Source organism: Oncorhynchus keta, chromosome 1 (assembly GCF_023373465.1).
Source record: "Oncorhynchus keta strain PuntledgeMale-10-30-2019 chromosome 1, Oket_V2, whole genome shotgun sequence".
Taxonomy (NCBI): domain Eukaryota; kingdom Metazoa; phylum Chordata; class Actinopteri; order Salmoniformes; family Salmonidae; genus Oncorhynchus; species Oncorhynchus keta.
Genome location: NC_068421.1, coordinates 71773286 through 71795060, shown reverse-complemented (window position 1 = coordinate 71795060; position 21775 = coordinate 71773286). Strand labels below are relative to the sequence as shown.

General features: G+C 41.2%; 1 protein-coding gene across 4 annotated transcripts in view; it reads left to right on the top strand.

The window, feature by feature from the left end:
• Positions 1 to 3536: 3536 nt before the first annotated feature.
• Positions 3537 to 21775, top strand: part of LOC118392568 (circadian locomoter output cycles protein kaput) — a 53902-nt gene continuing 35663 nt past the window's right edge. For 3 of the 4 annotated variants that reach the window (XM_035784633.2, XM_035784639.2, XM_035784628.2), the window contains exons 1-2: positions 3537 to 3646; positions 21524 to 21591. The gene's annotated coding sequence lies outside the window, so the exon portion shown is untranslated. Of the gene's footprint in view, positions 3647 to 3755; positions 3880 to 21523; positions 21592 to 21775 lie in introns of those variants that run through there. The other variant, XM_052460255.1, reaches the window with a different exon arrangement.

The following is a 21775-nucleotide window of genomic DNA, read 5'->3' as shown; positions in this document are numbered from 1 at the left end:
ATTGTGGGAATCTTGTGGAAGGCTACCCTAAATGTTTGACCTAAGTTAAACAATTTAAAGGCAATGCTACCAAATACTAATTGAGTGTATGTAAACTTCTGACCCACTGGGAATGTGATGAAATAAATAAAAGCTGAAATAAATAATTATCTACTATTATTCTGACATTTCACATTCTTAAAAGAAGGTAGTGACCTTAACTGACCTAAGACAGGATTAAATGTCAGGAATTGTGAAAAACAGAGTTTAAATGTATTTGGCTAAGGTGTATGTAAACTTCCAACTTCAACTGTATGTACTATATAAAGATACAACATGCTCACAACCTACCATTGGATACAAATTATAAAGAAATTGTGCATGTCAAGTTATAGTAAATACTGTATAGAAAATTATATTTACCATCTATTTCTATTCATCACTTTAAAAATAACAGTTTTGAAATGTCTACCTTGTATTTTTAGCTATTAGATTGAGCCTATCATTCCTTATCTGATGAATTGGTGACAAATATTTCTCAGCAAAACTGATTTTGCATGAAAATACTTGGGTGGAAGATGTTTGAAACCCCAAGAAAGGCTCAAAGGTTCTGAACATAAGAGAAGAGGCATTACAAGTGTTATATGTTTATAGAGTTTTGTACTTAGAGCTTTGAAAATATACCACTTACATCTGAAAAATGTACCAAAATTATTGAAAAAAACAAATGTTTATGTGTAAAAAATATTTGATAATGGCGCTATCTGGTGGTTGTCCAAAGAACATATCAGAAAACATAGTCCTCTCTTCAGCACCAAGCCCATTCCAAGGAAATGGTACAGTTCCCTCATTTAGAAGTTGTGTACATTTGTTTAAGATTATTATCATAGTGTTGAAAACCATACAAAATAAAGTGTTTGTTTGTTCTCAGCTATTGGGTCAGGTTCTGAGTGCTTGTTTGTTTTTTCTCTCTCAATTCCTTCAGGGAAACAGCACATTTGAGCAGGGGCCACATAATATCCTAAAGCAGACAGAACTTTGTGTCATGATGGTAGTTAGTAATAATAGCGTAGGACTACTGGATCTATGTTCATTATTATTTTTTACTTATTTAACCAGGCAAGTCAGTTGAGAGCACATTCTTATTTACAATGACTATGTAGGCCTATACAGTAAATCTCCCACATCCAGCATGCTGCAAAAGTAAAACAGTAGCCTAAATACAGTTTATTTGTCAGCTTGCAAACCTGCAAACTGACTTTGCACTGAACTATGCCCCAGAGAGCTATCATTAATGGAATGTGAGGTCAATAGTGCTAACACAATAAAGACTATAGTTAAAGTATTGTGCCAGATTTCATGTTCTTCCTGTACTTTATACTATTATCAATGGGATACATTTCAGAGTAGGCTATGATATGGTGATAACAATTGCTAAAACAAAAAGTCCATCATTTCCAAACAACCAGGTCAGGTCATGTCTGAAGACCCAAAATAAATATGAAGTTCTGTAGTAGGCTAATATTGTCTTACTGGCTTTGTTATTTCTGTGGATTGTGTGGGTTTACAGCTGAGCTGAACAATAGTCCTGGTCCATTTCGATTATACAGTATGTCTCTCCTTGTTCCACCCTTAATTGTTCAGAATCTAACAAACGGATAGTCCAAAAATATTGAAAGCTCCGTGCCCAACTTTTAAAGGGACGTTCTGTTTGACGTAAATCCTGTTGTGAAAACGCACAATCCAGTGATACGACACACCAGCCGCCAAGCATCTATTTTCCCGCGCACAGTAAAGGTTGGTTGACTCGTGAGTTTGACCTAGTTGGCACTCTGCCAACTCAGTGAGCGCTCATGGAGGCCAAAGATTTGGAACGTTTGTATAACAGGAATTCAGAGCGCGCGTGCGTAGCCACAAACCATTCTTACAAAGATTCACATGAAACGAACATAGTAGCCAACATGTTGTTTACACCATCTAATAGCAAAATAAGGTTTGTGTTTGCTGTCATTCTGTTTTATGATAAGAATATATACAACTAAAAGCACATTTCTATAATGAACACAAATATAAATGCAAAATGCAACAATTTCAAAGATTTTACTCAGATGATCCAGCAGGTGAAGAAGCTGGATGTGGAGTTCCTGGGCCTGGCGTGGGTACATGTGGTCTGCGGTTGTGAGGCTGGTTGGATATACAGCCAAATTATCGAAGATTACGTTGGAGGCGGTTTATAGTAGATAAATTGACGTTCAATTATCTGGCAACAGCTATATTGGACATTCCTGCAGTCATCATGCCAATTGTATGCTCCATCAAAACTTGAGACTGTGGCATTGTGTTGTGTGACAAAACAGTACGTTTTAGAGTTGCCTTTTATTGTCCCCAGCACAAGGTGCACCGGTGTAATGATCATGCTGCTTAATCAGTTTCTTGATATACCACACCTGTCAGGTGGATGGATTATATTGGAAAATGAGAAATGCTCACTAACAGGCATGTAAACAAACAAACATTTTAGAGAAATAAGCTTTTTGTGTGTGTGGAAAATTTCTGTAATCTTTTATTTCAGCTCATGAAACATGGGACCAACACTTTACATGTTGTGTTTATATTTTTGTTCGGTATACATAGGCCTACATGAAGAAAATGTTTGTAGGGTAGGCTATTATGAGAAAAAGTGTTCAGTAGCAACAAATGATAGGCTATGCGCTGCGTTCATATGCTGGTCGTAGCTTCCTATTTCCTACCTGTGATGTCGGAAATACGACTTCGTTTCATTCATGTACTTTTTGGTCGGAACAATTCTTCAACCTATAATAAGACTTTAGCTGTCTTGATAAGGTTGATAGGCTAGCTAACGTTGCTTAGAATTAACTTATCTAGCTTTCTTAACAATGACAATATCTGTAGTTGTTTAAAACGGATTTGTTATAATATTTTATTCCCCACTTGTAAACTTATTCAGACTTGAAGGGTCTTTCATGTGAATTTACGAATAGGAACTAGGAACTTCCAATATCTCGGATAATACATAAACACAGCAATAAACCCGTTCTAGAGACACAACAACTATAATAAAATTAAAGGAAATATGAGGAAGATTTAAAAAAAAATTGTACTTTACATTATTGCATGGAAGAAACAAAAATATGTTTGGCTGTGTGATGGTAACCCTTTTAGTTTATAGATAATGAACCACTAATATAAACTATGAAACATAAATCATTGAATATATAGGATTTATAATAAAACATCTGGTTTTGTATTTAATATTCCTATAAAATACTAAAGGAGCCATTTATCCATGTTGACTTTAAAGTTTATAATTCCGTATATATGCCTATACGCAGAACACTTTTTTAAGTGCCTCGAAAATGTATAGGCTACTTCTTTCCAAAAATATAATAATTCAACAACAAGACTATTATGGTTATGGTTGTTGTGCTAGGATAGATGCTTTGTGTTATTATCTAAGCGAAACATAATTCACTCAAACGTCTTACAATATTTGCAAGATATGGATGAGTTTATTGTGCCAAATTGAATGCTCAGTAAAAATGCGCATGCGCGTCAGGAGACCGCGGTAGGCCCTGCTGTTTATCCAACTCCAGTTCAACCCAGCGCAGAAAAACAAGGAGCAGGAAAATCCCGATGAACAGAGAAGGTAAGAATTACATTTTTACCGACAAAATCTACAATAATTTGGAAACGCGCCTGTTTATAGTGCGGACGCAGTCATATTGAAGAGGAGTCAACAGAGATGTTTTCTTGTTGTTGCTATGTTTGCTTGATTCAGAAGGCCTGGTGACCCACATTCATAATCTAGGCTACAAATACCGGAGAGTGAGCAGCAGAACGCCGCAGATGTTTTTGAGGTTTAAATATTCCCCGGGTTTCGTATGTTTACAATCTTCTGTAATATTGTTGCTATATCTATCGCATAATGTGTTAACTTTGTTTCTATATTTAACCTGGTTGCTCGCAGTGACCCCTGTTTTGGAGTGATGAAACGCGCAGTTGGTTTCGGGTGCGCGTTCGGAATGACAGCACAGTTGCGTCTGTTTCACAGTAATTTCTAGCGATGTTCATTTTGGGGTTGAACGCTGCGGTTGTGCAGCTAAGGTGCCATTAGCTGTGGATGCGATTGTTACGTTTTTACTGTGCAATCTGATGCTTTTCTCATGGATTTGGGCTCTCCCGTGCGAAACAAGTCCAAGTTATCCAGAACATTTTCACCTAGGTTCCGCGGACGCAACCTGTAAATGTAGCGAGCGGGTTGATCCAGTGAGAAATTCAAATCAATATTATGCAGAGGAAATCCGTTGGCTATTACGGGGATGAACATTTAGCATGAGCTTGAATGGGTTTGTCAGTGATCAGATATACTGCCAATGGGCATAATGGAGACTGTAATCAAGAATTAGCTACAGTTACAATTCGAACCTCGGATTTTGGCTCATAGAATGAGGGAGAGCATTGTGCGCCAGTAAACTAAATAGCTGCAGTTTGTGTATTTTTCTCAAAATATTGCAATGTAGGCTATGGGTAAAAAATGCAGACCACTTATATTTGTTTGCAGATACAGTGGCTCTTGTAAGCAACATTTTTAGCATATATAAAGAACACAAATATAAATGCAAAATGCAACAATTTCAAATATTATGGTGGTTGTCCACATCATATAATGAAATCAGTCAATTGAAATAAATTAACCAGGCCCTAATCTATGGATTTCACATGACTGGGCAGGGGTGCAGCCCACCCACTGGGGAGCCAGGCCCAGCAAATCAGAATGAGTTTCCCCCACAAAATGGCTTTATTACAGACAGATAATTTCTCTACCATAAGTTGAGGAGTATAACTCTCAATTCTCTGGCAACAGCTCTGGTGGACATTCCTGTAGTCAAGCATGCCAATTGCACGCTGACCTCAACTTGAGATATCTGTGGCATTGTGTTGTGTGACAAAACTGCACATTTTAGAGTTGCCTTTTATGGTCCCCAGCACAAGGTGCACTTGTGTAATGATCACGCTGGTTAATCAGCTTCTTGATATGCCACACCTGTCAGGTGGATGGATTATTTTGGCAAAGTAGCAATGCTCAAATTGGTGGAGATTTTGAGAGAAATTTGGAACATTTCTGGTATAAAAAAATAAAACCATTCAGCTCATGAAACCAACACTATGTGTTGAGTTTATATTTTTGTTCAGTGTATATGGCTTTTGACTCGGCTACAATGTATTCCACTGGTAAAAGTCTAAATGGCTTTAGTTCTAGTAACCAAATCAGTTGAGTAACCTATCTGACCATCTTCATTCTGTTATTGTACTGCCTTGATGTAGGCTACAAATGTTGTTTATTTATGCACGGGATGCCTGACAAATGCAGTGTTGGACAGCCTTGAAAAAATACTGATATGTTTCTTAATCAGCTGTAAAACAAGCAATTCCATGGTAGGTAACAGTAATACATTTTAAAGTGAAAAATATTGTATGTTAAACAAAAACCAATGATTGTAAAGTTAAACAAACCATACAACTCTATACACAATTTTAGTAACAGAGTGATGCACTGTTTGTGCAGTCATTGTTACTAAACTTTGCATCTGCACTCTGTTACCGTGGAATTGCCCAGTATCACCTAACAGTGGCCAATGTTTGCCTAGTCCAGGATGGATACGTCATCTGTTATTGATAAGTTGCCCTCTGACTTATGCCGATCCAATATCTGCACTGACGGATGCAGCGTGTAACCAATGCTGAAACATCCATTTAACCATGCAAATGGAATAACAAGTTATTCAGTGGCTCTATGGTTGAACAAGTTGAGGGCAGGCCATGGTTAGTAATTCCTATTCTGTAATGGAATAAAGATTCTGCACACTCAGGATCAATGCACAAATTTCATTTAAGTATGCTAAGCTTTCAGTCGCAAGACCTTCATCAGAGCATACACATTCTTATCATTCTTAATTGTTATCCACTCTGAGCTGTATCTGTTTTGTTGACAGTACAAGAGATACCTAGTTTGCCCTGCATCTAGTGATCTCTTTAGTGCTGCGTCTGTGACTTGTCTGAGTGACCTTAGTGTTGTTGTTTGTGTTTAGGAGTTTGTGGCGAAGTTGTCTTTGAGTACTGCACAATGCATGGCCTTTATGGCCCTTGGCAGCTCTCTTCCCTCAAACCATCATTGGGTGCCACGTCACAGCTCTCACACAATATTGGGCAGGAAGCCATAACCTGCTGCACAGTAGCCTGTTGTCTGAATTCTAGAAACTGCACAGTGACTTTTGGTTTGACTGTGGCCAAGTTAGGTGTGTCAGTCGCTCCCCAAATAGTATGCGGTTTATTTCTTAGCCTAAACCTTGTATTCTTAGAAACTGCACAGTAAGGAAATATGTTTGAGGCGATGTGCATTTGACACCTAGACTCTGGCATACAATATTAGCTGCCCTCAGATGGAGTGACGTATGGTGTTGTTAATTTGATGCTAAGATAAAATAAAATCAAAGTTTATTTGTCACGTGTGCCAAGTATAGCAGGTGTAGACCTTACAGTGAAATGCTTGCTTACAGGCTCTAACCAACAGTGCAATAAAAATCAAAAGGTATTAGGTGAACAATAGGTAAGTAAAAAATAAAAACAGTAAAAAGACAGTGAAAAATAACAGTAGCGAGGCTATATACAGTAGCGAGGCTATATACAGGCACTGGTTAGTCGGGCTGATTGAGGTAGTATGTACATGTAGATATGGTTAAAGTGACTGCATATATGATAAACAGAGAGTAGCAGTAGCGTGAAAGAGGGGGTGGTGGGTGGCGGGACACAATGCAGATAGGTGCGGGGGCACTTGTTGGTCGGGGCTGATTGAGGTAGTATGTACATGAATATATTGTTAAAGTGACTAGGCATATATGATAAACGGAGTAGCATCAGCATAAAATAGGGGTTTGGGGAGGGCACACAATGCAAATAGTCTGGGTAGCCATTTGATTACCTGTTCAGGAGTCTTATGGTTTGGGGGTAAAAGCTGTTGAGAAGCCTTTTGGTCCTAGACTTGGCACTCCGGTACCGCTTGACATGCGGTAGTAGAGAGAACAGTCTATGGGGTCTTTGATAATTGTTAGGGCCTTCCTCTGACACCGCCTGGTGTAGATGTCCTGGATGGCAGGCAGCTTAGCCCCAGTGATGTACTGGGCCGTACGCACTACCCTCTGTAGTGCCTTGCGATCGGAGGCCGAGCAGTTGCCATACTAGGCAGTGATGCAACCAGTCCCAAGCACAACACAACAGCCTAGGGATCTCTAAGCTGAACCTGACAGCACTGCAGCAGGGAATGGCAGCTCAGATCGTATGCCCACCGACTACAGTTACATTACAGCCTGATAGTATTATGTCCTTAGGGCTTTTGATCTTGGAGCGTGTTATTAGTTCTTCACTGCAAAATACATTTGACAGTCTTGAAATCAATTGCAGTGTTAAAGAATCGATCCAAACCTTTGTGAAATGTGTACAAAATTAGCTGTGGAGTTCAGGAATCGATCCATGATGTGGAAATAATTAATGAGGAAACACACAAACAGAATGTCCTTTTTTAAGGTGGCAGAGTGAGGAGAGATCGAAACAGGCATGTGGTAGTACGGCTGTAAGACCACATCCCTTGTGTAGCTACTCTGAACTTACTCTCATTTTCATTATGATCTTCCAGTAGAATGGAGGCTAATATGCAAATCCAGCTCGTTCCAATAAGCCTACTTGACACTTCTGTTCCCTTTATTAGGTATAGAGGTGGTCTTTTCCAGTAGTGTACAGTAATGTATCTAGGTCTAACTCAGTGTAGGACACCACCTCTCTTCTTGGGATGTATGTCAACCGTTTGATGCGAACTGACCACTCTGTGTCATGATGTTCAGGAAGAAATGGACGCAGATGGCTTTTTCTTCTAGCATAAGCTTGTCTCTGGCATTTGTACGCTATTGTGGTGCTGCCTGAAATTACAGTCTTTGTTATAGCAGAGCACCAAAGCTTTCATCACCGACAACAATATGTCACGTCTTTGACCATCGTCTGAAATAGCAAACCTTTAGCCACATTTTTTATTTAATGAGCATCTTATTGCAAAGGATAAATTGGCCTTTTGTTTTAACGCACAACACATCCATGTAATCCTTTGGTGTCAAAGTGCATTGCTCTTATATAGCATTGACTTCATCTTCAAATTGTCGGGTTTAATGTATTTTTCTCTTATGTATTCCTTGTATATTGCTAGAAGTTTCAGGGTAGGTAAACTTTAGTCTAGCACTACCTAGGTCAGACATAAATGTCAGTGGTGACTCAGACCAGACGGTGGATATTCTGTGTAGAATGTGATCTCCACTCAAGTGGTGCCCTCCTCTACAGTGGTAATGGCCGTCAGACTGGCTCTGTCTTTGTGCAAAGAGGATGGAAACAGGGATTGGTTTGCTGTCATCAGAATGTAGCCTAATTTCCTTGCTTTATTATAGCACTGGAATTGATTGTGTGTGTTTCTGACTGGTGTGTGACTACTGTGGGAGCTTCAGGATGACCCAGATGTTTTAGTTGTGATTCATCTCTGATCAAAACCTCTGGGAGTAGCAGAGCAGGCAGGACGGCTCTCTGGGCTGACGGTTCTAGAACAGAACCATCAGCACTGCGCTTCTCTCACATGGCACCACCTTGTCCTCTGAAAATATACACAATCCACCACAGCCAACCCCAATGAAACCCAAATCTACACCATAACACCATCCTCGGTCCAACAGCTTATTGGATTAATATAAACCAAAACTGCGGACTTAAGAGCAAGAAAGAATGTGATGGGTGTTTTGCGGCTGTTTTCCCAAATAGTGGATTGTGTTAGGCTAGTATCCAATTCCCTCTGGGTCTCTGCCTGCTGAAGACTGCATTCTGGCACGATACATTGTTTGTTTCTTTGGCTGGTCACAAGGACATTTGAGAAGCTTCAGGAGGGTCACGTCACAAGAATGTCAGGTAACAACTGTTTCATATTCCTACCATGTAGACTATCCCAAACCACAGGACAATCTTGATATAACTTGAGCATGATTATCATTGGCCTTTGTTTTTCTATTTTCCATGTGGACATTTTGAACAAGGCGGATGTGCAGAGACCACAGCCTGCAGAGGGTTTGTTGCCTTACAAGACATCTCTTAAAGTGAAGGAAGTAAGGAGATGAGGAAAAAGACTGTGTGGATTTTGAGGAATGTACAGTCTGTATGCAAGGATTCCATTTAGACTGGCACCATTGGTGTGACGGTCTGAATAATTTCTGCATAAACGCTGTGACCAATTTAGGTTATGTGTATATGTAATTTAGATTGAATGATCTAGCTATGTGGCAGCCTATTGGGGGATGGGTTTCTCAATGCTGGTCTTTGGGTTTGCCGAAGTAAAGTCGTTGGTAAAATGTGTCCAGGTAATAAGTAAAAATGGTGTTACGTAAGTGTTTTGGGATCATGGCCTGATTTTTAAAACAACAAAAATATATATTTAAAAAAAAAATGATCGCCTGACTATCATGGAATAAATAGGTCAAATATCTATTGAATACGGTTTCTGATGTTGATGTGATTGTCTACTGTTGTACTTGTTTTTGTTTGTGTTGTTGGTGTATTGCTATGATGTAGGCTAGTCTTAGAAAGCTTGGACATACTGAGAGCTCCTTGATGACTTTGCCAGAGCAGTCTGTCTGTATCTTGCATCTCCAGAGAGCACACTCTTCCTCATTCAGCAGTCTGTAACTGTGGGAATTTCCCCTATAGCCAATGATCTCACTGTCTGGGCAACAGCAGACAGACAACCACTGAACTGATGTCTCCTTCCACCCTCCCTCCATTCAGCCCCATGACTGAGTTTAGGCCTAATGGAGTTGATCTCGGCAGGAATACATTGTTGCTGGGCTGTAGTTGGTCATCTGTAGGGTAAATTCCAACCTTTTGGGACGTATGTGGCAAATGGATTTTGGAAGAAAACAAGTATTGGGATTAAAGGCTCCAAACTGAAGAAAATTGTGCCTTTTGATAAATTGACATCCCTGATCATCATCACCATTGGCTGTGATGCTAAACTATATGCTGCTGTGCACTCCAGTGTTTTTATGATGATTAAATTAGAAGTTTAATTGTCGAATGCAGGCAGTGTTTGACAGAGCGTACCACCCTCTGTAGCGCTTTGCGGTCCCTGGCTGTGGAGTTGCCGTACCAGACTGTGATGCAGCCCGACAGTGTGCTCTCGATGGTGCCCCTGCAGAACATGGAGTGCCCTCGGAGACAGTCTACATTTCTTCAGCATCCTGAGGTTGAAGACTCTGTCGTGACTAGTTCACCATGGTGTTGGTGTGGTTTGACCATCTCAGCTCCTCGGAGATGTGTACGCTGAGGAACTTAACGTTTTTGACCGTCTCCGCTGTGATCCCGTTGATGACCAGGAATACGACTTTCCCGAATTGGATCCTTTGTTTGTACCCCCCCCATGGCAATTGAACTTATCCCAGAGGCTGCTCCAAGACGCCGCCGGCAGAGAAGGGGTATTCGGTGTGGACTTCTAGTCTGACTCAGGAGGCTGGCACACCATCCACCGCTTCCGATTAGATTACTCGCTAATGTTCAGTCTCTGGACAATAAAGTAGACAAGCTCAGGTCGAGGATCTCCTTCCAGAGAGACATCAGGGACTGTAACATACAGAATCATGGCTCCCTCTGGTTATACTGTCCCCGTCCATACAGCCACCTGAGTTCTCAGTTCATCGCGCAGACAGGAATAAAGAACTCTCTGGGAAGAAAGGAGGGGGTGTATGTTTCATGATTAACTACTCATGGTTTGATTGTGATAACATATAGAAATTCAAGTCCTTTTGTTCACCCAACCTAGAATACCTCACAATCAAATGCCGACTGTATTACCTTCCAAGAGAATACTCTTCAGTTATAGTCACAGCTGTGTATATTCCCCCTCAAGCCGATACCACGACGGCCCTCAAGGAACTACACTTTACTTTATGCAAACTGGAAACTACATCCTGAGGCTGCATTTACTGGTGCTGGGGATTTTAACAAAGCACATTTTGAGAAAGAACTTCAGTAGTGTTTATCAACACATTGACTGTAGTACTCGCTTAGGAAAAACAGATCACTGCTACTCGCCTTTTCAAGACTCCTACAAGGCCCTCCCCCGCCCTCCCTTTGGCAAATCAGATCATGACACCATTTTGCTCCTCCCTTCCTATAGGCAGAAACTTGAACAGGACTTACCCGTGCTAAGGACTATTCAATTCTGGTCTGACCAATCGGAATACATGCTTAAAGATTGTTTTCATTATCCGGACTGGGATATGTTCCGGGTAGCTTCAGAGAATAACATTGACGTTTACCTGGACAGTGTGACTGAGTTCATCAGGAAGTGTATAGGGATGTTGTTCCCACGGTGTCTATTAAAACCTAGCCAAACTGTGGATGGATGGCAGCATTCTCGCAAAACTGAAAGTGCGAACTACCGCATTTAACCATGGCAAGGTGACTGACAATATGGTCGAATACAAACTGTGTAGTTATTCCCTCCGTAAGGCAATCGAACAAGCAAAACGTCAGTACAGAGACGAAGTGTTGCATTTCAACAGCTCAGACACAAGACATATGTGGCAGGGTCTACAGACCATCACAAGATTACAAAGGGAAAACCAGCCATGTTGCGGGCATCAACGTCTTGCTCCTAGACAAGCTAAACGCCTTCGCCCGTTTTGAGGATCACACAGTGCCACCGATGCGGCCCGCTCCCAAGTAATGTGGGCTCTCATTCTCCGTGGCCGACGTGAGTAAGACATGTAAGCTTGTTAACCCTCGCAAGGCATGTTAACCCGGTCCAGATTGCTTCCCAAGCTGCGTCTTCGGAGCATGTGCAGACCAGCTGTCTGGAGTGTTTTACGGACATATTCAATCTCTCCCTATCCCAGTCTGCTGTCCCCACTTGCTTCAAAATGTCCATAATCGTTCCTGCACCAAAGAAAGCAAAGGCAACTGAACGAAATGACTATCGCCATGAAGCACTCACTTCTGTCATTATGAAGTGCTTTGAGAGGCTAGTTAAGGATCTGTCGTGTCTTTGGCTATGCCGGATTAAGTGATATGACATGCTATTCTATAAAATCATTTCTTTGTAATTAATATTACGTGACTAAGCTAATCAGGTAAATGTAATTAACTAGAATGTCGGGGCACCACAAAATAATGATTATAGAGCTGTTATCATCCGAATAAACTCTTAAAGACCTAGTAATCTTTTACATCAGTAGCAGTCAATATTTAATCCTCACTTTATTCAGTCCCATCTGAAAGTTGTAAATTCGAACCCTGGCTAACAAGTTGAATCAGCAATATAAAAATTGGTTGAATTATTTATTTACTAAATAGCTAACTAATCACACAGAATTACATCTACACAGAATGGATCATACATTGATTACAAATTATGTCATAAAGGAAAACGTCCCGAGCGGACGGAACAGATATGACGGCTGGTTACGCAAAGAAAGGGGGTTGGGTTTTGAATGAAAGAGCGGGAAGACTGAGGAACAAAAATATTTAGTCTCTATCAGGCAGCGATGCTATTGTAAATACAGTATCTTATGCATTCTAAATAACCGCCCATTTGAAAAAGGAAAATGCAATAAATATTTACTCTGAGCTGCGCTTCGGTAGATTGGTCGTAGATAGAAGGCCGGGTTGTCCAGCATGGATCTCTTGTCCTCTGAAGAATGTCTCTGGTGGTAAACTAGATACGTTGTAGTATCGTTGTGTGTGTTAGACTGGATATGTCGTCCGTCCTTTCCTAGCCCACGTTTACAGCGGCTGCTGCTAACTCAACGGCTAGGAGGTATCACATCTGGAGTGAATCAGAGTTCAAAGTTCATACCAGGTTGCCATACTTTTAAGCTTGTGTTATATTCTGGCTGGTATAGACGAAATTCATCCTATTGAATCGTCATCTTCACGTTGAAATTCAATGCTAATTTTGTTAGGTTCGTGACGTTCAAACAGAGCTCACGCTGAGGTTGGCTTAGTTCTGTAGGTGATCTTTGTCCTGTCAACGTGCGGACCGCAAGTCCTCACGTCCTTGGAACAGAAATGTTAATTTTCGTCAACGGGTTTATATTATGGTGAAAGAAGGGCGTGTTTCATAGTTTACAACCAATGTCTGTTCACTTGGGTGGGGCCTCTATGACAAACCTTTCTCTCATTTAAGAAGCTAAAATTACATTTAATCTTTTCACAAATAGTTTAATATTTAAAAATGTTAAATTGCACAACAATTCCATGTGAATCTGATAACTAGAATGTGTCGACTTTCCAAGATAGTTTGTCATCCTGTCCATTAGTAGTAATGTCTCAGACAACAACTGATCTGAGATCATATTCATTAAGCATATTTTCAACTGGTTGAATTACCGAAATATGGTTCCGTTTCCCACCTTTTGATGTTACCAGACTCTCTGCTTTACAAGAGTCAACTCAATAAATTAGAAAGAGAGAAAAGGGGAAAGGTATTTATGGGGGTCATAAACATCCCCCAACAGGCCAAGTCATGACAGATCATATTAACTCCACTTTACCTGACACCCTAGACACACTTAATTTCCCTTACCGACTCAATAGATTCACAGACGATACAATCACCATTGTAATGCACACTGCTCTATCCCATCTGGACAAGAGGAATAGCTATGTAGGAACGCTGTTCATTCAACACCATAGTACTCTTCAAGCTCATCATTAAGCTCAGGGCCCTGGGTCCGAACTCCGCCCTGTGCAACTAGGTCCTGGATTTCCTGACGGGCTGCCCCAGATGGTGATAGTAGGAAACAACACCTCCACTTTGTGATCCTCAACACAGGGGCCCCACAAGGGTGTGTGCTCAGCCCCCTTCTGTACTCGCCTCTTCAACCTCAGGAGGCTGAAGAAATTTGTCTTGGCCCTCTAAAACTTTTACAGATGTACAATTGAAAGCATCCTGTCAAGCTGTATCACCGCCTGGTATGGCAACTGCACAGCCTGCAACCACAGGGCTCACCAAAGTAGAGGTCGACCGATTATGATTTTTCAACGCCGAGACCGATTATTATTAATCAATTTAGCCTCAAATAAATAATGAAACATGTTCAATTTGGTTTATATAATGCAAAAACAAAGTGTTGGAGAAGAAAGTAATATGTGCCATGTAAAAATGTGTGCCATGTAAAAAAGCTAACGTTTAAGTTCCTTGCTCAGAACATGAGAACATATGAAACTTGGTGGTTCCTTTTAACGTGAGACTTCAATATTCCAAGGTAAGACGTTTTAGGTTGTAGTTAATATAGTAGTTAACCCACAGTTCCTAGGCAGTCATTGAAAATAAGAATGTGTTCTTAACTGTCTTGCCTATTTAAATAAAAAGTATTCTTAAAAAAAACCCCCAAAGAATCAGAAATCGACGCCCAAAAATACCCAATTAATCGGCCATTCCGATTAATCGCTTGACCTCTACACCAAAGGATGGTACAGTCTGCCCAACGCATCACTGGGGGCACACTGTCTGCCCTCCAGGACACCTACAGCACCCGATGTCACAGGAAGGCCAAAAAGATCATCAAGAATGTCAACCACCCGCGCCACTGCCTGTTCACCCAGCTATCATCCAGAAGGCGAGGATGGTACAGGTGTATCAAAGCTGGGGCCGAGAGACTGTAAAACAGCTTCTATCTCAAGGCCATCAGACTGTTAAATAGACCTCACTGGCCGGCCGCCACCCGGCTACTCAACCCTGCACCTTAGAGGCTACTGCACTATAAACATAGACATGGAATCAGTGGTCACTTTAATAATAAAACACTAGTCACTTTAACAAAGTTTACATACTGCTTTCCTCATCTCATATGTATACTGTATTCTATTCTGTGTTTTAGTCAATGCCATATATATATATATATATATATATTCTTTTACTTTTAGATGAGTTAATTGTTAGATACAACTGCACTGTTGGAGCTAGGAACATAAGCATTTTGCTAAACCCTCAATAACATCTGGTAAATATGTGTATGTGACCAATAAAATTAGATTTGAGGATGGGGGGCGTGCCCAGGTACACAAGGAGTACAGGAGGGTACTGAGGACACACCCCATGTGGGGCCCCCGTGTTGAGAATCAGTGTCGGAGATATTGTTGCCATATGTGTGTGCAGTAGGTGAGGTGTTTGTTGACTCTGTTGTCTGATTAGTCATGATAGTGTAGCAGGTGACTGTGAAATCGGAAATGTTTTTGTTAGTCTGTTTGACCCCAGCCAATAAAGACAACCTTTGGACCAGGTGTGTCTGCAGGACTTTTTCACATGCAGAGAAAAACACTCATGTAGGCCAACACTCATGATGCATATGGGGGTAGGTGGTGACCAGTTGGCATAGTATATTTTAATTTCCTCCTCTCATGTGCTGGCCTGGCAGTGCTCATTCCCCCTCCCTCTTTCTCTCTCTCTCTTTTTTTTAACCCCACTGACCCAGTTGGCTGCAGTACGGGGCCCTTGGTATGGTTCAGGCCCCTGTGGGACAGTGGCGGGACCCCTGCCAGCCTCTCCCTTCTCCCGCTGCTAGTGGAAACCGCTGCTCTTCTCTAAGACATTCCTGTCTGTTGCCTGTGGGACACATGCAAGCAAAGACTCCTTTTGTGCTGCCCGGGGCTGCGGGTGCATGTTCTTGGGTGGAACACAGCTGGCTGCCCAGCTCTGGGAGGCTTCAGCTGCCCAGTGGTGGAGAGACTGGCTGGGGTAAGCAGGGCACTGGGCAGCAGCATGGATATAGGAATAGCTCCAGACCTAGGCTTTAGACTAAGCCCAGCTACAGTATGGGTCAATGACCATCAGAAGAATCAAGCCTGCTGCTGTTTGTCAGTAACTTCACTTACCAAGAAATCTCTGTTTTCTTGGAAATGTCAGCCTACTAATTAGAAGCCATTAACCACAGTGTGCACTGTAGCAGGCACACCCTCTCTTATTGTCTGAACGTGATTTAACAGGGAGAGGTGCAGCCTCTGATCTGATAGCGGGAGAAAAAGAAGGTGTATATGCAAAGTGTGTGTAAATGTGTATTTGGTTGCAGTTCCCAGGAGTGAATGTGTTGATGCTCGTTGGTGGTTTCTGACTGCATTAGATCAATGAGGGATTCTCTGCCACAATGGCTGTGTTTACACAGGCAGCCCAATTCTGATCTTTTTTCTCAGACAAATCACATCAGATCATTTCACATCATATCAGAGCTGATCTGATTGGTCAAAAGACCAATTAGTGAAAGAAAAATATCAGAATTGGGCTGCCTGTGTCAACGCAGCCACAGAGCAGAACCTCTAATCCAGTTTATTCTCTGAAGGTTTTAAATGTTGGCGATGCGAGCCGATGGACCTGTTTCAATGGCTATAGCGGACTCATTTTTCCCATCACTACTGTAAGCTCCCTGCTGCTACTTTTCAAACGTCGACATTCGGGCTATCCTACCCACTCACTAATAAATGGACCACAAATCCTCATTGGTTTCAGGTGTCAGGAATGGTACATACAGGCTTAGGCTCAGTTTAGAGAGGACCCATTGTGTATGCCAAGGTCCATATGATCCGGATCAGATTTTTTTTGTTTAATCTAGGTATGTTTTTTTTTTCTTTTTTTTTCTGTTTTCCTTACCTTAATTTTCTCTGTTCCTTCTTTGTTCTGCTCCGTTTACCCTGCTATATTCATTTTAACCCGGTTTTAGTTTTACAATGCTTCTAGACCAGAATGGTGGAAGCACTTTCCTTGATGGAAAGAGTTTCTGCTGTATAATGGCAGGGGGGTGGGCATGCTTGGTGATTGAGTCTCTCTCTCTCATATATTAAAAACAGGGGGTTTCTACTGTATAGCATAGAAAGCACACGTATGAGGACAGTCTCTTCTCAATAGCATTACAGAACACTCAAACGGTAATGGATGGTTTAGACTGCTTGCGAGCAGCATCCAGTGATGGAGGTAGGTCCTCTCTGTGGTAGTTAGACCATCATAGGGCAGCCTCAGCCAGATATAAAGGGATTCTCTCTCTGCTCTATTATAGAATAGGGGAGGCTCACTCCGTGATGGAGTCTCAACTGTAGAGGAATTCAGCTATGCTATTTTTACCCTGCATGGTGCGGGTGGTTGCTATGGCGTTACCGATGGGCACCGTCGCTATGAGTGCGTGATGACAAGCGGCACCGAGGATCCACTTCACGCACAGCACATCAGCACAATTTGTGTGTGTAGAAATGGTGAGAAAGTGTTGGTGAGTGAGATTTTGTGAGTGCGAGAAGCGATGTATTTGAGGCTACTGAGAAATGATGAAGGGGCTTCTGTGTGGGAGGTGTATTTGTCTGTTCGGGTGTATATGAGGGAGAAAGATCATTTGCGGCATCAGTGATTTGAGTGGCTGCTTTAAACATTTCTCTTTCCCTTCCACCACTTCATTTTCCATTTCCCTCCCTCTCTTCTCTTCGTAGTTCCTTTGTCTCACTACTGCCCCGGGGAAGCCAGGATGCATTTGGTTACTGTGTGATTAGCTTCCAAATGTTGTAAAATGCTGGGTTAGGGACTTGATTGGCTGTTCAGGGCTCATGGTGACATACTCTGCTCACTGGTTGGCTGCTCAGGGTTTTACGGTGACTGAAAGTGCTCTGTTATTGGCTGCATGTGGAGCTGTGATGAAGTTTAAAGGGGAAGGAGGAAGAAAGTAGGTCATTGTGTCAGCAGGTCAGTGAAGCACTGAGTGCAGTTATACAAGCACAGCTTTTTGCTGCAGCTACCGCTTCTGTTCCTGCTGCTACTGCAACTATTGCTGCTTTAAAGGAAACAGAAATGTTTCTATTAACCCTACTTGCTATCATTCCTTTGCTCTCACATCATGCTTTGTCTGCATGTCTTTTCCCACTGTCAACATGGACTCTTTTCAGTGTTGACAAAGTTTTAGTGATTGGCAGCTTTTAAAACAACAGTGTATGAATGAAACAGTGCTCTATGCTTTGGTCTGATTACCCCTCCAAAAGCTGTAGGTGAGATGAGACACTACTCACTTGCTGTGACCCATATTCACCTTATGTAGCCCTGCCCATTTGACCCGAGCTATTTTGAACGTGTTTGTCTTTCAACTTCTTGCGCATTGACACAAGTAAAACCATTGTAAAATATGAATTACATTTGTCAAAACTATTAAATAATGTGCACAGAATTTGAAATATGTTATCTGTTGACAAATGTATGAAAACATTTTAATGTTAGCCACATTTTTTTTCAATCAATGCTTGAATGGACAATGTCGTTAACGCAGAATATCAATGACAAAAGACAAACTGTGCCCGAAATGTTTTATGTAAATAACATTAGGATATTTTATCTGTTGTGCCTCAAAGCTAACTAGCTAACCTGCCATGTTAACTCTATGGGAATGCTAATTATGCTAATGTCGGCTTCCGAGTGCTTATACTACGAAAACACATTTTTCGATGTTTTTCCCCACCGTGAAATGACCATATCTTTCAATTCTGTGCACTTTATTTATAGCCTGATGACTCACATTAATTTCATCCGCTGCTCTGTTTGCCACATGCTTGAGTGTGAGACGGACATCATTGAAGTCGTTTGTGGTGACGAGAGGCGTCAACAGCTATTTTTGAGCATCTCTAACCAATGAGTATCAAAGCCAATGACCAATTTTCAAATCGCTGCTTGTCCACGTGTTCTGGCTCTGGCCCAACCCATCGGTTTCTGGACCAATCAGATGGTGCCCTTGTTTCCAGGTTACATAAGGTGGATAGAAACTCTGCTGCTACTGTTACATACATGGTCATGTTGAGAATGTATTAAACCTATAACCTTATGTTTTCGACAGAGACCCTCACATTTTCTGTGTGACGTGTTTGTGGTGTGAGACCCTGTGCTGCTTGTGAAGGTCAAATGTATCTGTTTTTTTATTTTTTATTTCACCTTTATTTAACCAGGTAGGCTAGTTGAGAACAAGTTCTCATTTGCAACTGCGACCTGGCCAAGATAAAGCACAGGAATTCGACACATACAACAACACAGAGTTACACATGGAATAAACAAAACATACAGTCAATAATACAGTAGAAAAAAATAAAACAAAAGTCTATATACATTGAGTGCAAATGAGGTAAGATAAGGGAGTTAAGGCAATAAATAGGCCATGGTGGCGAAGTAATTACAATATAGCAATTAAAACACTGGAAATGATAGATGTGCAGAAGATGAATGTGCAAGTAAAGATACTGGGGTGCAAAGGAGCAAGATAGATAAATAAATAAATAAATAAATACAGCATGGGGATGAGGTAGATAGATGGGCTATATGCAGTGATCTGTGAGCTGCTCTGACAGCTGGTGCTTAAAGCTAGTGAGGGAGATATGAGTCTCCAGCTTCAGTGATTTTTGCAGTTCTTTCCAGTCATTGGCAACAGAGAACTGGAAGGAAAGGCGACCAAAGGAGCAATTGGCTTTGTGGGTGACCAGTAGATGTCGACCGATTACGATTTTTTTCAACGGCGATACTGATTATTGGAGGACCAAAAAAGCCGATACCGATTAATCGGCCTATTTTTTTATTTAAAAAAAAAAATATATATATATATATATATATATAATATATACTGCTGCTCAGTCAGACTGCTCTATCAAATCAGACTTAATAATAACATAATAACACACAGAAATATGAGCCTTTGGTCATTAATATGATAGAATCCGGAAACTATAATTTCGAAAACAAAACGTTTATTATTTCAGTGAAATACGTAACCGTTCGGTATTTTATCTAATGGGTGCCATCCCTAAGACTAAATATTCTTGTTACATTGCACAACCTTCAATGTTATGTCATAATTACGTAAAATTCTGGCAAATTAGTTCGCAATGAACCAGGCAGCCCAAACTGTTGCATATACCCTGACTCTGCGTGCAATGAATGCAAGAGAAATGACACAATTTCACCTGTTTTAATATTGCCTGCTAAACTGGATTAGTAGTTATAACTAGTGATTATGATTTATTGGTTTTATAAGATAGGTTTAATGCTAGCTAGCAATTTACATTGGCTTCTACTGCATTCACGTAACAGGCAGGCTACTCGTGGAGTGCAATGGTTAGAGCGTTGGACGAGTTAACGCTACGGTTACAAGAGAGCATACAGGTCGCAGTGGTGGGTAGTGTATGGGGCTTTGGTGACAAAACGGATGGCACTGTGATAGACTGCATCCAATTTGTTAAGTAGAGTGTTTGAGGATATTTTATAGATGACTTCGGCGATGTCAAGGATGGTCAGTTTTACGAGGGTATGTTTGGCAGCATGAGTGAAGGATGCTTTGTTGCGATATAGGAAGCCGATTCTAGATTTAATTTTGGATTGGAGATGCTTAATGTGAGTCTGGAAGGAGAGTTTACAGTCTAGCCAGACACCTAGGTATTTGTAGTTGTCCACGTATTCTAAGTCAGAGCCGTCCAGAGTGGTGATGCTGGACGGGCGGGCAGTGATCGATTGAATTGCATGCATTTAGTTTTACTTGCATTTAAGCCACGTCCAGAGAGCAGAGAAATGGGCATAGCTGAAAGTCAATGGGCTGTGACAATGCCCCTCCCCCTTCCTTTCAGGCACTTGGGGTCACACTTTATTTGGGTTGTCCATCTGTAGATGCTCTATAGATTTCCCAACACTCCCCTCATTCACCAAGACACTCCGCCACAGCCACCACACCCCTATGTCTGTCTATGTGTCTGTCTCTCTCGGTCACTCTCTTTCTCTCCCAAAAATATGTTCATAGTTTAACATGTTGGATAACATTCACTTTAATGGTCTGTTCTATCCAGGCATTAGTCCAGTTTGTGTGAAAGCATTGCAGTCTGTTTGGGTCAGAATGAGATTAATCATGATGCTGGTCATTTTAGGAAAGCTCACTATTAGAGACATATTGGTCAGTCGAGCTCCACTGTTGACGTCCTCACATTGGCACAATTAGGCATTTAGATCCCTAAATAGTTTAGTGACAAGGGCATGTGTCTAAACCAGGATTTTATCATGTCAGTTTGTGTTTTTGGTTGCGTATTTGAGGCTGTGGCTGTCATGACCTTTCTGGCTCTTTATTTTTTATTTCACCTTTATAGGCCATAGTAGCGAAGTAATTACAGTTCAGCAAATTGGAGTGATAGATGCACATCATCTGCTCAAGTAGATATACTGGTGTGCAAAAGAGCAGAAAATTAAATAAAAACAATATGGGGATGAGGTAGGTAGATTGGGTGGGCTATGTACAGCTGCAGCGATCGGTTGAATCAGCTTTTCCATCATCATGTAATCGTTAAGGATATAAGGTTCTGAATAAAGGTCTATATGTAAGGTTATTTCTGTGTCTGTTGCAGGGTTTAAGGATGTGTGTGTTTTCAGGGTATATGTTGTGTTTTTTTTTTCTTATTTTAGATCCCTGAAGGAAAACGTCTCTTTTCTAGTCCAGTAACCATAGCGGCTCCAGACGAACCATGTGATTGGTAAGTGCTCACCTCTGCTCTGTACTAAACATATAGCTCTGCTTAGCCCACTGATATGCTAAGTGGAATTTCTGCCATATAACATTTATCGAATACACTAATTCCAGATAGCCTCTGTACCGTAGGTTGTTGTCTATGGTTGAATTGGGATTGAGTAAATGGACCACTTTACAGGTTAATTCAT